The sequence below is a fragment of the Crocuta crocuta genome, unplaced genomic scaffold, assembly GCF_008692635.1.
Source record: "Crocuta crocuta isolate KB4526 unplaced genomic scaffold, BGI_CrCroc_1.0 scaffold28, whole genome shotgun sequence".
Classification (NCBI taxonomy): domain Eukaryota; kingdom Metazoa; phylum Chordata; class Mammalia; order Carnivora; family Hyaenidae; genus Crocuta; species Crocuta crocuta.
Genome location: NW_027533256.1, coordinates 9,649,454 through 9,665,322, shown reverse-complemented (window position 1 = coordinate 9,665,322; position 15,869 = coordinate 9,649,454). Strand labels below are relative to the sequence as shown.

The 15,869-nt window shown below is 42.9% G+C and overlaps 1 protein-coding gene across 1 annotated transcript in view; it reads left to right on the top strand.

The window, feature by feature from the left end:
• VSTM4 (V-set and transmembrane domain containing 4) overlaps nucleotides 1-15,869 on the top strand; it is a 110,230-nt gene that overhangs the window by 57,933 nt on the left and 36,428 nt on the right. The window lies entirely within an intron of this gene.

The window sequence follows — 15,869 nt, the reverse complement described above, 5'->3', positions numbered from 1 at the left end:
AAAGTTTATTTATTTTGAGAGGAAGAAGAGGAGAGAGAGGAGAGGGAGAGAATCTCAAGCAAGTGCAGAGCCCAACATGGGGCTCAGACTCACAAATCATGAGATCATGACCTGAGCCAAAATCAAGAATCAGATGCTTAACCAACTGGGCCACCTAGGTGCCCTGAAGTGGCACATTTTCAAATATTGAAAGAGAACTGTCAACTACAAATTCTATATCCAGCAAAACTATCCTTTGGGAATAAAGGGGAAATAAAGACATTCTCAAATGAAGGGAAACTGAAAGAAATTGTCACTGTTAGGCCTCCTTTGAAAGAATGGCCAGGGGTACCTGGGTGGCTCAGCCAGGTGAATGTCAGACTCTTGATTTCAGCTCAGGTTGTGATCTCATGGTTAATGAGATTGAGCCTTGTGTTGGGCTCTTTGCTAACAGTGGAGAGCCTGCTTGGGATTCTCTCTCTCTCTCTCTCTCTCTCTCTCTCTCTCTCTCTCTCCCCCCCTCTCTCTTGTCTTTCCTCCCAGCTGCATGGGTGCTCTTTCTCTCTCTCTCAAAATAAATAAGTAAACTTAAAAAAAAAGAATGGCTAAAATAAATTCTTGAAATAGAAGAAAAAATCCTGGTACATTAGGAAGAAGGAACAGTAGAAATATGGGTACATAAGTAGGCTATTCTTTAAATTTTTTTAAAGATTATCTAAGAATAATATTTTATAGTTGAAACAAAAATTATCAAAGTATCTGATACTCAAGAAGAGCATTATGATATTTGAAAGTGGGGAACAGAAAGTTACATAAATAGAAGTGAAGTTTTTACACTTCACTGAATGTGATAGAAATTTGTTAATAGTAGACTGTGATAAGTCACATATGTATATTATAATGTTCAAAGCAAATAGTCACCATGAAAAAAATACATTCAAAAGCAGTATAGAAAAATAAAGTTAGAATGCTAAAATATTTTCAAGTAACATAAAGGAACAGAAGAATGAGAACCATAAGAAATAAACAGAAAGTGGATAATAAGATCTCAGACTTAATTGCTAACATACTGTTTGTCTCAATGTGAATAGTTTAAATATAACAATCAAATGATAAAGGTTGACAGAGTAGATTTAAAAAAATACAACCCACGTATAAGAAACTCACTTGAAACACAGTGACTTGCGTAGGTTGAAATGAAAGGATGGAAAGATTTATACCATATAAGTAAAACCAAAACAAATTAGAAGTAAATATTACATATTTGCTAATACATAATAAAATAGACTTCAGAGCAAAGAAACTTACTAGAGACAAAGAAGGACATCAGATAATGATAAGAGGATCAATCCACCAGGAAGACAGAGGTCCTAAATGTATATACACCAAACAGCAGAACCACAAAGTACATAAAGCAAAAACTGAAAAAGCTGAAATTAAAAATGGATAAATCCACAAGCATCACTGGTAGCTTCTTTACCCCCTCTCAGCAATCCGTAGACCTAGACAGAAATTAGCAAAGGTATTGAAGACCTAAGCACCACAATCCATTGACAGGACAAAATTGATGCATGTCCAACATCCTGACCACCAATGGCAGAAAGCATGTATTTTCAGCCCCCCACAAAACATTCTCCATAAGATATGGTCTATCTTAGACCAAATCTTGGGCTTTAAAACAAACCTTGACAAACTTAAAGCAATGGAAATCAGACAAACATGTGGAAACTAAATAACACACTTTAAGAAATAATCCATGGAGCAAAGAGGAAATCTCAAAGAAAATTGAAAAAGATACAGAGAACTGACCCCAACTGAGAATAAGCATAACAAAACATGTGGGATGCATCTAAAGCAGTGCTGTTGGGGAGATATATGGCATTAAAGGCTTACATTAGAAATTAGGCAAGCCCTCAAATCAACAATCTGAGCTCTCACCTGAGGAAATCAGGAAAAGAGCAAAATAAACTCACACCTGACAGATGGAACAAAATGATAAAGATCAAAGCAGAAACTGATGAAATCAAAAACAGCAAAAAAAAAAAAAAAAAAAAAAAAAGAGAGAGAGAGAGAGAGAAATCAACAAATGGAAAATCTGATTTCTTAGGAGACTGTTGGGAGAAAATGGATAAAGCGTACCCAGGTTCTCTCTGCTTTACCTCTTATGACATGTGTGGATCTGCAATCATCTTCATAAAAACTTGAGTTAAATACGAATTTGGTTGCCTCTGGGAGATCCTGTTTACAGTCCTAACAGTCTCGAAATCTGACTTCCTGGTGTTACTACTGCTGAGTTTAGGATCCAGAGAATCGCTGTTCCTAATACCAGGAGGCAAACTTATTTTATTGAGAGTTTACTGGCTACCAGGTAATGGTCTAAGAGTTTGAGAAGCAACAGTGAAGAAAAGAGGCAGGAATCTTTGCTTTGTGGAACCTCCCAGGCAGTGAGTGTGCACGCACGTGTCCCAAGGAGAGATGTTTGACTCTGGTCATGTGAGGAGCTCAGCAAATCCTCTCCCCAAAAAGCAACTATAAAATTGAATAAGATGGACAAAAATTCCTATTCTAGCACTCTGGAAAGACCGAAGGTATATACTAAACGGCTTGTGCTTTTGGTCACAGTTGGGACAAGTGTGTTTCTAGCTGAGGCAACGTGCGTGTGCAGTGGAGAATGGAGAACACCCAGAAGAAGAGAAAAATACCGTGCAAATAGTAACAACAAGAGAGATGATAGCTAAATTAGTAGCAGATGAGATATAATTTAAGGCAAGAAATATTACTGGAGACCAAGAAGGAAATTTCAAATGATGAAGGAACAACACATCGGGAAGAAACAACAATTATAAATGTATAGGGGCCTAACAACAGACCTCAACATGCAGGAAGAAAACCAGAAAATTGAAAGATGAAATTGATGATTCTAGAATAAGAGCTGGAGATTTGAAGATCCACTCTCAATGATTGACAGAATACCTAGGCAGATAATCAAGGGCACAGAAGATCAAACGATTTGAACTGACACACAGAGTAGGAATACTCTACCCAATGACCACCTACCACACCTTTCAAGCGCACTGGGAGCGTCTTCCAGGACAGACCAGGTGCTAGGCCACAAAACAGATCTGTATAAACTTAAAAATTTTATGTCTGTAAGAAATCATACAAAGTTTGTTCTCTAAGCAAAATAATTAAATATAAATTAATGACAGAAATCTGGGAGATTCCCAAATGTTTTGAAATTTAAAACAACACGCTTCTAAATAATACAAAGAAGAAATTATAAGAGAAATTAGAAAATATTTTGAATTAAAAAGAAATAGAAAAAAACACATGAAAACGTACAAGATATGCTGCTAAAGCGATGCTTAGAGAAAGAGTTATGGCTTTAAATGCCTGTATTAGACAAGAAGAAAGATCTCAAATCAATAACCTAAGCTTTCACCATAAGTAACTAGAAAAAGAAGAGCAAGTGAAATCCACAGTAAGCAGAAGAAAGGATATAATAAAGATTAGAGCAGAAATCAATGACATGGAAAATACACGCACACATACGCACGCGTGCGCGTGCACACACACACACAAACACACACAGAAAAATCAATAAAACCAAAAGTTGGTTCTTTGAAAAGATCAATAGAATTGACAAGTGTTAAGTTAGACTCCACCTGAAAATAAAAAAGAAAAAGCCAATTACTGAATCAGGAAGATAAAAGGGAATCGCTACAGACTCAATAAAAGTTAACAGGATTATAAGAAAATATTATGAACACATTTATTCTAACAAATCAGACAACATAGATGAAATGAAAAAGCTCCAAGAAAGACACAAATTATCAAAAAATTGATTTAAAAAGAAAGCTATAATCTGAATAAGCCTATCATAAATCAAGAAATTGAATTGTTAGCTAAAATCTTTCCAACGAAGAAAAGCCCAGGCCCACGTTGTTTTACTGGTGAAATATATCAAGAATTAAAGGAAAAAATAATACTAATCCTTCACAAATTATTTCAAACAGTTCAAGAAAGCAGTCTTTTCAACAAATAATGCTCGGATAAAATATATAAAGAACTCTTACAACTCAATAATAAGATGACAAATAACACAAAAATGGGCCAAAAAAAAAAAAAAAAGATTTGAACAGATATTTCCCTGAAGATGATATATAAATGGCTAACAAATTCATGAAATTATATTCCATTTCATTGGCCATTAAACAGTACAAACAAAACCAGAATGTGATGCCACTATATACACCCACTACAATGGCTATAAAAACACAATGATGTCAAGTGTTGGTGAGGATGTGGAGAAACTGGAACTCTGTTCATTGCAGGTGGAAATGTGAAGTGGTGTAACTGCTTTGAAAATCAATTTGGTAGTGTCTTAAAACATTCAGCATAAACTTACCATATGACCCAGCGATTGAACTCCTAGGAATCTGCCCAAGAGAAATGAAAGCATTTATCCACACGAAGACATACATGCAGGTGTTCACAGCTGCTTTGTTCATAGTAACCAGAAGCTGGAAACAATCTAAATATAGCAATCAACTGGTGAATGGATAAACAACATGTAGTAATGCATTCAATGAAGTACAGTGTGGTAATAAAAAGGAACAAACCACTGATACATTCTGCACATGGATGAATCTCAGAAACATTATGTAAAGTCAACCAGATGCAAAAAAATACATATTGTATGATACCATTTATCTGAAATGCCCAGCAAAGGATAAATTGATAGGAACAGAAAAGAGTTGCTTAGGGCTGAGGGTGGTAGTAAGAATTAACTATAAATGAACAAGAGGGAAATTGGGGGGGGTGGTGGTGGTAATAGAAATGTTCCAAGACTATTGTAGTGATGGTTGCACCACTTTATAAATCCACCAAAAAATTATTGAGTCATACCCTTGCGATCAATGACTTTTGTGGTGAGTAAATTACACCTTGATAAAGGTATTTGTTTCTTTTTAAAAGCTCGTACCTGCACAGAGTCCTAAGGACGGGCATTTCAGAGGTGGGGGGAGGTTACGGCTGGGGAGTGCAGAGGCTGAGGGACCAGCCTGCGGTGCTTCTCAGGATTTGCTTGCTGTGGTCTACTGTGTCCCTTGCATCATTAGCAAGTAGTGCCATTAGAGCCCCTCTCTTCCCCTCCCAAGTCTTACCCTTTGGTAATAGGGATAAGACATACCCCTACTCTGAGCTGGCGCCAAGGCTAGAAGTACAGAAAAGGTGTCACCCCAGCCTGGTGGGCATTAGAGTTTGGTCTCCTCCAGCCATGGGATACCTACTAGAGGTCAGTGATGACCACAGTGTCGCACTCAGAGGCTGCCCTTCTACGAGCTGGTGCTGTCAGTGAACCTGTGAGTGCCTGAGTCAAGATCTCTCCATGGACATGTGTCCTGTTGGGCCAGTTCACAGATCTACCTCTGGAAAGCTTGCCTTTACTCCACTGCACCCCAGGACTGTGCATGGGTACCTTGCCGACTTGTATTCATATTGCTGATTAGAACCTCAGGCTGATTTGACTCCCTACAGTCCAGATTCCTTACTAGTGAACTGGTCAGTCCTTACATTTCAACTGAATTGTGCTCTGCCTCTGCAGCCCACACAGAGGCTCCTTCTGTCCCTGTCATGCCCGGGCCTCCCAGATCCCAGCTCCATCTGTGCTATGGCATAGGACGCTGGGCCCCTGGAGCCTCAAGCTATTAAGCTATTACCAGGATAAATGTCCTTCTCTGTCCTCTGACCATTTCCTCCTAAGGGAGAATGGGCAGAGGGCACAGGACCAGGGCAGGATGCCAGGCATGGAAACCCTCAGGCCGGGGAGGGACTCTCAGGAAGAGGCCACATGAAGCTGCGGTCACCAAGAGGAGGGCCCGCCAAGTGACCGGGACAGACCTGGAGACTCTAGGGGATTCCATGACTTGTTGCAAGAAGTTCATACTGAAGGAAAGCGAGTCTCATTTTGAATGTGTGTCATCCCCAAAGTCGGAAGTTGCTATCTCCCGGGAGGGGGGTGGCCCTGACTTTGGGGTGGGGAGACTGTTTCTTTCCCATGGCTAAGAGCTCTCCTGGAGCAGAAAGCTGGGCCCAGAGCATCTCAGCATTCGGCAAGATTTTTCAGCTACATAAAAGCAGTTCAAGGAGTAAGCATGAAACTGCTCCAAAAGGTCCCACACAGTCAGATTTGAAATGAAAGGCCACCAATTGCATAGAGATATGGCGTGTCCCCACACCATGACACCTCGTCCATGGATTCAGATGCCTTCTTTCCCGTAAGTCAAGCTCCAGGAAAGTTGCCAAGAGGATGGACGTGGGCATCAGAAAGGCAATTCCCAGCCAGTAGATTTCCTGATCTGTTGCTTGACCCCTTCTTAGGGGTTTGAGATAAGAAAGCATGTGCAAATAGGAGAAATTGAAGTGCACATGAGGTTCCCTGTGCCAACAGCAGTTACGACTGAAGTAATCCAAGATTTCTTCATGTTTCCTGGTGCATGTGCTTTCTCATGGATACACAGGGGCACAGACTCTTTATATGCTGGATAAATTACAGGCATAGCATTACTGTGGTTTGTGAGCTTTGTTTAAAGCACTTTTGAGTTTTTTTCTGAACAATCAGAGATTTTTTTTTTAAAAACATACCCTGACAGTCGAAGTATGGGATTTAATTAATAATTGATTTGTTCAGAATCTTAGTGTGAAGCATATAGGAGGATTAGGAGGAACTTAACTGAGGAACAAGGGGGAGAAGAAGGGGGGAAATGGTGGGGGAAAGGGAGAGAGGCAAACCATGAGAGACTCTTGAATGCTGACAAAAACTGAGGACTGATGGATGTGGGGGGGGGAGGGAGGACGGGCATGGAGGAGGGCATTTGTGGGGATGAGCACTAGGTGTTATATGGAAACCAGTTTGACAATAAAAAAAAAAAAGACACACACACACACACAAAGAATCTTAGTGTGAAGGCAGAGATTATTTCAAAGGGAATCTAAAGATACTGGCTCTGAACTGAAATATGTAACTACTTGCTTCATTATCATAATATTGAATAGTGGTAGTATTCCAGAATTTTCGTTTTTCTGTGAAAGGTTATCTGCTGTGATAGTTAAAGATTCTGAGGCCAGGCTGCCTCGGTTCAAGTCTGGGCTTTGCCACTGATTGCGGTGTGCCTTTGGCCAGTGTTCCCACCTCTCTGATGAAGTAGGGGCAAAGATAGCACATAGCATTGTTGGCAGAAGTCAGTGAGTTAGAACGAGTGAAGTGCTTCCGATGGTCCTGGTAAATGGCAAGCTCTATGGAAATGGTTCTGTTATTATTCTGTCACACTTACGAGTGATTCTTCTGTATCAGATTTCTTGTAAGGCCTGTAGGGCAAGGATAAAATAGCATGCAGCCCATGCCCTTCAGGTCTGTGTCAAACGGGGGACCTAGAGAAGCAAAACCGTGGCAGCACCCATGTAGTGCCCACCGAGCTGTCCCAGACACCCAGATGAGGTGCTCCTAACCTTGTCTCAGGGCTTGTGGGTGGGAGGGAAAGCTTCCTGGAGGTGAAATTTGGGCCAAATATTGAAGGAGGAGTAAGTGTTTCGGAAAAGGGTTGGGGGAGAGCAGCACCCGGAAGAAGGGAGGGAGAGGTACAGTGGGTGAAAGGCTGGGGTCACTTGGTCCATGAGGGTGAGGAGCCCTGCAGATGCAGGGCAAGCCAGCAGGGAGGAGAGGCTGGAACAGGTGGCAAGGCCCGACGCCAGGGGATGGTCACAGGGGTAAGCACGGACACATGCCATGTTCTTCATTTCCTCACCCAGGAGTGGGTGGTGTGATCGTCCCATTCTACAGATGAAAACTGATATAAAAAGAGTGTGGATGATGGTGAGGTCTTTGCCAGGCAGAGGTGGAGCTGTGAGGATGCGAGCACAGGCCACCTGGGTCCCGAACTAACACATTGTCCCAGACACGCTAGGAAAGTCAGACATGATTGTGAGTGCTTCGGTGCTGGCATTCACACAGATGAACAAGGAGGAGATGCTAGACAGAGTCAGGGCAATGGAAGCACAAGTGGGAAGGGTCTAGCCACATATGGCTGCGGCTGCCCTACATCCCCCTGACTTTGGAAAGTCAATGTGCTCTGGGTAGAGGCATCGGTTTGCAGGTGCTCCAACCATTGTTGCTCTTTGGTTGGGTTTTAGCCCACATGCATGCTGAATGCCTCTGCTGTGGCCACGTTCACCTGAGCAAGCAAACTGGCGAGGGCAGGGTTAGCAGATGTGGCCGTGTGGCTCCTGGGCCCCGTCCTGCATCCCTGACATCCTTGCTGTGCCTCTTGTCCTCACCCCACCCAGCTCTCAGGCTCCGTGTCCCTCCCTAGTCCCCAGGCAGAGGAAGGCAGGTAGAGGACCGGCCTGTGAGATGGAGCCTCATTGTTATTCCTGGCATCGTGTAAAAAAAAAAAGTCCCACTCAGGGGCTCCTAAGTGGCTCAGTCAATTGAGTGACAGACTTTGGCTCAGGTCATGATCTCACGGTGTGTGAGTTCAAGCCCCACATTGGGGTCACTGCTGTCAGCTCAGAGCCCACTTTGGATCCTCTGTCCCCCTCTCTATCTGCCCCTCCCCCTCTCATGCTCTCTCTTTCAAAACTGAATAAATATTAAAAAAGAAAACCATTCCACCTGGATTTGGCATTAGCTGGAGCCGTGACACCCAGGAGCTTGGTGGCCTTAGGCCACTCGAGAGTTTTTCACCCTCTACAAAATGGGTGCAGATTTGCTTTTGTCCTTATTGCTCAGGGTCATTGTGAGGATTTAGTAAGATAGCAGTGTCTGTGGGCTAATTTCACATAATTACTCACGGTGTGCCTATGTCCCTCCTCTTGTGAACACTTTACAGGATTTATTTCTAATCCTCATAAAACCCTGAAGGGCACAAATTAGTCTCCCCAGACTAAGAATAGGAATAAAACTGCCAACTATTAGATAAATAGCTACCCCTCTGTACTATTTACGAACCTTCTGATTCCAGGTGACAGGAAGCTAGCACAGACGGTGTTACCCAGGAAGGGACCTGGCTCATCTAACTATGGGTGCTGCAGTGGGTGGGCCTCGGGGCAGCTCTGTCTAGAAGACATAGGGTTGTTGGGGTGATGGCATCCATTCCTAGCCTGTCTCTGGGCAGTGCTGACCCCCCTTGGGAGGAGAGAGGTGGAAGCAGGTGCATTCCCGCCTGGCCTAATGAAGGAGTCGTCTCACTTCCTGACCAGCAAACACAACCGCACCTTGGTGGTAGGGGACCAGCCTGAACCAAGCATGGAGGCCAGAAGATGGGTGGGGCCAATCCCATGCAAACACGTACCCTCAACGGTATGGGCAATAGATGCAGGGCACATAACCCCAGTGACCTCTCTGCCATTTTTCTTACGACCCAAGATGACAACACTGCATGGAACCACTACATAGTAATGAGGTATGATCTTACCAGTACATATTCAGAGATCCTAACTTCACAAACAAAACCAGTGGCCTGGGAAAGCCTCTGCCCAGGCTTCACAAAGCTGGCAAGGACTGCAAAGGAAGAGCTTGAACAGTGGGGGGCCCCAGCAGAACTTCTCAGGTTGTGTAAGCCATTTATGATAAGAGGCCCTGAAGGCTGTAGACGGGGAGACACTTTGGCAACTCCCTCACAAAGGAGCAGCTTTATTCTGATGCTGCTCGGAACGTGCGTGCAAAAACTCCATAGGATGGAAGCAAGCAGAGAAGAACACACCGTGACCGCCAACATCTGCCGCTCTTTTCTCCGTGCACCGGTTCTGGCTCAGGCTGCAGAGAACTCTGTCATGTCTGGCTCCCTCTTTAAGGACTCTGAGGGAGATTCCATAATAATGATGATGATAATACTGGTAAGACAATAGTAGGTGAAACCCATTAAACACTCATTGCGTATTACATATGGTTCTATGTTCTTGGCGGGTATTACTCATTTATAAAAAAAAGAGTCATTTCAAGGGAGTCACCGTGGATGGGTGGGACCTTTTGTCCATCTTGAGAGTGGAATTCTGCAGCTTTGAAGCAGCTCCTGGCATGTGGTATCCATTAAACTTGAGTAGTCCAGTAGTAGGGGAAGCCCACAGAGCATGCTCCAAAGCCTAGAGAGAGATGTTGGGAAATGTGCCCTATTTACATGAGTCATTGGGCCTTTCTCCATAGCAACCAACCTGGGGGTGGGGGCTGTAACTGTACTCCCCCCCCCCAAGCTTATTGAGATATAATTGAATGTAACTGATAATGACAGTGAGTGGCCACCATAGTTGTTGAGATCAGCGTTCCTCTAAGATTCCACACTTGATGTCGCAGGGCACAGTGTTACGGGGTGATAAGTGTTCTGCATGAAATCTTGGAAAAGAGGGCACAGAGCTGCTTGGCAAGGAGCTCATGATCCTCTGGGGACCCTTATCAGGCATTGTTGTTGTCAAACAGAGATATGTGGGCAAGAGGAAAGGAAGCACGTGGATATTTCTGAAGATAAAACAGGCAACTAAAGCAATGACTGTCAAGGACAGTATGGAGAAGAAGGGCTCGGGAGGTGGGGCGGGGTGGGGTGAATGGCTCCAGGAAGCAGGCTTGGGGGGATGTGGGCACGACCAGGGCCAGCACACCTTCGTCAGCCCCACTCACGGAGGGCTTTCTGGGCTGGGTTCTTTTGATTGACAGACAACACTTGGCATCACAGTTTAGACTCAGCAAATCCCCCTGCAGCATATGACAGACAGCTGTGTGCCCAGGGATGAGGGCGCCTGTTCGTTCAACAGGAAACAAGATTACACAGACCTCAAAGAAGCATTTTGATTCATAGTTTCTATTTTGAGGCACAAAGATTGCCCGGGACCAAAGGAAACACCAGCATCTGGGGGCATGAGGGTTGGATGTATGAAAGCCCCTCAGAATGAATGGTTAGCTGTACCTCTAGTATTATCCCAGAGAGAGGTGGGTGTTAAGTTGGTCACTGATGGATGGTTGTGAACCCATATGCCACAGGCACTGTGGGTCAATATGAGGGTACTTTGATCTCACATTTAGTTATGGAAGCAAGATGTGGCTGGGTTTTAGTTATAATTATGTACTTTGATGGGATCAGTTCAGTTTGTGCTGTTTTATTGTGTTTCCCCCCCAACTCCCAAACACTCTTAGCTATAAAGTAAAGACACCGGATTTCCACATGGCTAACCTACCCCTCTATTTTGACAGCTGACATCACTTATTCCAGACAATTCCAGATATAGGAATTGTGCTCCCCTCCTCCTCTGTCTAATCTTGGGCCAGGATGGCCCTTGGTCTTAGGCACCAGCCGAAGCTCTTGCCTTCAAGTACCCAGCACTCAAGTTGGCCCCTCTTGCTCCCACCTACGCAGGGCTTTAGCAGCTGTAACAGTCCCAAATTTAGTACAGACTTAGATGCAGTGGAATGCTGATATCGCTTTTCAGTACCTTCTCTTTAGGGAGCTGGTTTAAGCCCAGAGCAGCCATTGTGGATCTGGCTTGATTTACCCTCTTCCTGTCCTAGTTTTCTTATTCTCTGTTGTCTGGGCTGGGCTCAGAATCCTTGCTTCAGGGCCAAGGAGGCAGGCCGCCCTGGATCAGATCCCACATCTCCTGCCTAGACCTCTCCGAGGCTTCATTTTCCCCTCTGGGAGGGTCGGAGACTATGGCTGTCATGCCCATTTCCCAGTGCTTTGCAGAGGGTAAAGCACTCCTTACCCCTGAGTCTGCTCAGGCGTACAGACTCCCTCTCCTCCTTACCTACCTGCTGTGTGCTTTGCTGATTCTTAGACAACACAGCTGTATCTGTGGCAACAGGAGGGTGTGCTGTACTATCTTGGGCAGTAAGATTTTTTTGGCCAAAGTTTAAACTGAAGTTGGTAGACCTCAGGGTCAAGACATGGGTCCTGGAGATACCCACATGGTAACATTGTTCTCCCTGGGTAACACTGTGAAGCGTCCCCCATTGCACCCACACACCAGAGATTCGGGTCAGTGCTACTGAGCCCCTTCATGCCCTATCTATGTTAGGCCGTGCCAGCCAGTCTGACCCTAATAATAACCCCATGAGTTTGATTGCAAGTGTACATCTCCGCATTTTACCGATTGGGGGATGAGGCCCAGGAAGTGAGTGACTTGCCCGGGGTCACCTCTCTTGTCAGAGTGGAACCTAGCAGGCCATCGGCCCCTTGTCCAGTGCCCATTCACTGGATCCGGCCATCATGTGCCACAGAAGAGAGGTGCCCAACTTTTGTGGGAGGGAGACGCCTATAAGAGGTGTCTGGGCCAGAACCTTGTACCTGTTAAAATACCTCCCACGTGTGCCAGCCACTCAACCCTTATGGGAACCAGAAAGACAGCCCTGTGTACCACAAATAGTGCTGCTTTCCAGTCACACAGCTCACTCATTTAGCTGGAGTTTCTGGCCTGTTTTCTCTCTGTTTTGGTTTGACTGGTTCCAGCAACGCTCATTCCCTTGTGTCTGGGACAAAACACAGTCCTGTTCCTACCTAAGATAGAGAATAACTTTCTTGTCAGGGAATCATAAAGTGGACTTTCTTTGTTGAAAATTTCTACCAGGCTTGCTGGCTCATTGGGGGAACATAACATTTTGCGAGAGAAATCATCTGTCATGTCACTGGGGTGACTCACTGTATATGAATTCTCATCGTTGAAGTAGGAATTAGGGCTAAATTTAGTTCAGTGCAGTTTTGCTGTTTAGAAGGAAAACGATGATGACAAAGTAGATCTTTTTTAGCTTACTGAAAGCCCTGGGTCTGGTAGCATACATTTATATATATCGTGTCCCCAAACTTTCACTTTATATTAAAGAGTTAAAGAACTAAGTCCAAGAAAAAAGAAGAGGAAGGAGGAAATATTTGATTCTGTGAGGTGTGAGGTACACCAGGCGAGGATGATCCAAGCTCAAAGGCGATAGACAGAAAGAAAAATACTGAATGATTTAGCAAAAAGAAATGGATCACTGTGCATTAATAAGAAGCCAAAATTCAAAGGGAATTGGGGAAAATGTTTGCAATAAATATGTCCGACTGATGTGAAGGGTGCGTGCAAATCTTTAAGAAAACTCGAGACCCTAATAAATAATAGCAGATGTCCACACATCATTTACAAGAGGAAACATGATGAGACAAACACTGGAAATGTTCATCCTCACTGTCAGAGAAATGCAAGGAAAAGCAAGATCACATTTTTATTCATTAAGTAATTTTTCAAAAAACACCTGATAAACTGACTCTTAAAGAGGATGAAAACAGAAATATCCACATCCATTGACAGAGTGGCTATGAAGTAGTGCTAACTTGTTGGAAATCATTTTGATAGTGGGGATTAAATACCCTTTAAAATGGTTCTCCTCTCAGCATTCAAGAGTCTCTCATGGTTTGCCTCTCTCCCCCTCCCCCACTATTTTGAATGCTGAGAACAAACTGAGGACTGATGGGTGTGGGGGGAGAAGGGGGAGATGGGCATGGAGGAAGGCACTTGTAGGGATGAGCACTGGGTGTTATATGGAAATCAACTTGACAATAAACTACTTGAAAAAAAAAAACACAGTTCCAAAAATTATCTTAAATTTCACATTCAAAGGGGAAACATTTACTAAAAAGCATCAAAGACAGATTTTTAGATACAATTAGTGTAATGTAGATAAATAAATATTAAAACATTAAAAAAATAAATGTTTCTCCTCTGCGAACAAGTAGTTCCAGCTCTAAGAATCTAACCTAAAACAAAAGTCTAAGAGTAGAAAACCATTATGCACAGATATATTTATAACAATATTATGCACGTATCAAGTATTACTTAGATGTCAGGGAACTGGTTGAGTACTGTGGCCTACCTATCTTCTGAATGGAATAGTATCAGGATATAACAATACAGAAAATATAGATTAGGTAAAAAGAAGGGTGCAAACTTATAAAATAATACTACAGAAAACCACAATGCATAAAGACCAAGAAAGAGTTGAAGCTTGTGTCCACACAAAAACTTGGACATGGATGTTTATGGGAGCTTTATTCATAATAGCCCAAATTTGGAATCCACCAACATACCCTAAGGTAGGGGAATGGGTAAGTAAGACGTGGTACATCTAGACAATGGAATATCATTCAGGGTGAAAAAGGAATGAGCTATCAAGCCAGGAAAAGACATGGAGGAGACTTAAATGCATATTACTATGTGAAAGAAGCCAATCTGAAAAGCCTATATAGTATATGATTCCCCTCTATGACATTCTGGAGGAGACAAAACTATGGAGATGGTAAATAGATCAGTGGTTGCCAGAGGTTGGGTGGGGGGCAGGAGGAATGAATAGCTGGAACACAGAGAGTTTTGTGGCAGTACCACTATTTTTTATGATACTACAGTGGTGGATATCTTATTAGGTATTTGTCCAAACCCATGGAACTCGCACAAAGTGAGCCCTAATGTAATTTATGGACTTTGGGTGCTAATGATATATTGACGTAGGTTCATCACTTATAACAAATGTCCCACCACCGTGAGGGGTGTTGATGGGGGAGGGTGCATATGTGTGGGGAGGGAGGGGGGGACATTTGAAAAATCTCTTACCCTTTGCTCCATTTTGCTGTGAACCTAAAAACTCTCTCTAAAAAAAATAAAGCCCATTAAAAAATTAAACAAGAAACAGGAAAAAGACTGGAAGTATTTAAGAAGGTTGTGTTTTGGTTAGGATAGATGTATTTATTTTCTTTTTTCCCTCCATGCCTGTAATTACCATTTGAAAACATGAACATGCATTAATTTATAATGGAAAGAAAAAAAATAAACACTTCAAGAGCTTAAAGCTATGAGATGAAGCTGTACATGTGGTTGTGTATTTAAGCAATTCTGAGAGTTTTTGATGCCTTGTTTCCTCTTAGTGGTCAGCGTTTTGTAAACGCACATTCCTTTGGGATATTTGTGAGTTTACACAGTTGACCCTGGGCTCTAAACCCATGGCCAGTTAGAGGTTCAGTTCCCAGTAAAAATAAGCCATCTTTGGGGAAACTCAGTGTGATCTGTATTCTTGGAATTTTCCCCACAATGTGAGTCAATCTTGGCTCATTTAAATTTTTTTTAATGTTTATTTATTTTTGAGAGAGAGAGAGAGAGACAGAGCATGAGTGGGGGAAGGGCAGAGAAAGAGAGGGAGATATAGAATCTGAAACAGGCTCCAGGCTCTGAGCTGTCAGCACAGAGCCCGATGCGGGGCTCAAACTCCAGAATGGCAAGATCTTGACCTAGGCTGAAGTCGGATGCTTAACCAACTGAGCCACCCAGGTGACCCCAATCTTTGTTCATCTTTAAAACCCTAGGACAATGTTAGAATACCCTACCTGCTTTTATTAAATATATAGAGATATTTGTTTGTGTTTAACTTATTGTTTTGCAGTGATTATGCAGTAACATGGTCTCATAATTAAAGTTGAAAAGTTAAATAATTGACTAAAAAATATATAGCAATAATTCTTCCTGCCCGGACTCCTATCTACTTAGTTCTTCAGCAACCCCATTATAAGGAACCACTATTTTAAAATTCTTGTGAATAGTACGAGAGTTTCTTTATGCACATGTATGCATATGCTAACATATGTTTTTATTTATTTTTATTTTTCCCTACTTTTATACAAAAGGGGCATGTGTTACACATTGTCCAACACCCAGCTTTTCCACTTAATGATGTATCTTTTCTCATCATGCATAAATAGCTTCTTACTCCTCTTTGCGGAAACAGAGACCCCCTCCCCCCGCCCCTGTGTGGACTGGTGGATTCATCATCATTTCCTTAACCAGTCCCATGCTGATGGGCACTTGGGTTCTTATTGCTATTAACAACA